This window comes from Canis lupus, chromosome 2 (assembly GCF_011100685.1).
Source record: "Canis lupus familiaris isolate Mischka breed German Shepherd chromosome 2, alternate assembly UU_Cfam_GSD_1.0, whole genome shotgun sequence".
NCBI classification, from domain to species: Eukaryota; Metazoa; Chordata; class Mammalia; order Carnivora; family Canidae; genus Canis; species Canis lupus.
The window spans coordinates 31815857-31817191 of record NC_049223.1 but is presented as its reverse complement, the minus strand read 5'-3'; the positions used below and the strand labels follow the sequence as shown (position 1 = coordinate 31817191).

The window sequence follows — 1335 nt, the reverse complement described above, 5'->3', positions numbered from 1 at the left end:
CGAGGTTAGTGGGCATTGAAAATACCACTGGGACAGGGCTATCTAAAGACATATCCGGTAGTGTGTTAACTTTACTAAAAAAGACACTGTACAGTTTAAAAAGAAATCTTACACAGCCTTACATTTCAATTTTTTTCTTTACAAGGAGTGAGTTGGGCACAGGGGGGTTAAATGCTTTATAGACAAGAAAAAAAAAACTGCGCTGGAACCAACTTATTCATCATCTTCATCTTCATCTTCATCTTTTTCATCTTTTCTCCTCCTCATCCTCTTCATCTTCCTCGTCTTCTCCTCTTCCTTCTTTTCCTTGCTCTTTTCCGCCTTGACAACTTCCTTTTTTGCCGCATCAGGCTTTCCTTTAGCTCGGTGTGCAGCAATATCCTTTTCGTATTTTTCCTTCAGCTTAGCAGCCTTCTCTTCATAAGGCCGCTTGTCATCTGCAGCAGTGTTATACTCCACATCTCTCCCAGTTTCTTTGCAACATCACCAAAGGATAGGCCAGGATGCTCTCCTTCGATTTTTGGGCGATACTCGGAACAAAACAAGAAAAAGGCCGAGGGAGGCCTCTTGGGTGCATTGGGATCCTTCAATTTCTTTTTTGCTACCCCTTTAGGGGGGACATAAGTTTTCATTTTTCTTTCATAACAGGCCTCGTCCACCTTAGCCGTGTCTTCAAATTTTCCTTCCTCTTTAGCAGACATGGTCTTGCACCTTTCTGAGCACTTCTTAAGAAACTCTGAGAAGTTGACTGAAGCCTCCGGGTGCTGCTTCTTGTGCTCCTCTCAGCAAGTTTGCACAAAGAATGCATATGATGACATTTTGCCTCTCGGCTTCTTAGGATCTCCTTTGCCCATGTTTAATTATTTTCCTCAGCGAGGCACAGAGTCGCCCAGTGCCCGTCTGGCTCTCACTTGCCCCGGCGCTGTCTCTATGGAGCTCCATGTACCGCAGTGGCTGTGAGAGCAGGAGCCAGACCGGTCTTTTCTTCTCAAATGAATAAAAATGTCCCGAGTGAAGGTGTGTCCCACGTCCGTCTATAACCTCAGTGACACCTGCCAGCTCCCTGTGCGAAGTGGGCACCACCAGTCTCCACTGCTCTGCCACGGTTCGTGCATCTGTTTTATGGGACCAGTTCCCATCTCAGACCAGAGAACACCTGCTGTGATAGCAACCCTCTGCCGCTGCTGACCACTGTATCACCTGGGGCTCTTTTTAATAAATGTCAATATTTGGGACACGTCCCAGGATGCTTTGCTTCATTGATCTGGGACAAGGTCCAGGCATCAGCACTTTAAAAACTGAACAACCATTTCTAATATGCAGCCGCATCAGGGA

General features: G+C 46.3%; 1 pseudogene; it reads right to left on the bottom strand.

Annotated features, from left to right (window-relative positions):
• Positions 1-213: 213 nt before the first annotated feature.
• On the bottom strand, positions 214-972 carry LOC100687336 (annotated as a pseudogene).
• Between the last annotated feature and the right edge of the window lie 363 nt (positions 973-1335).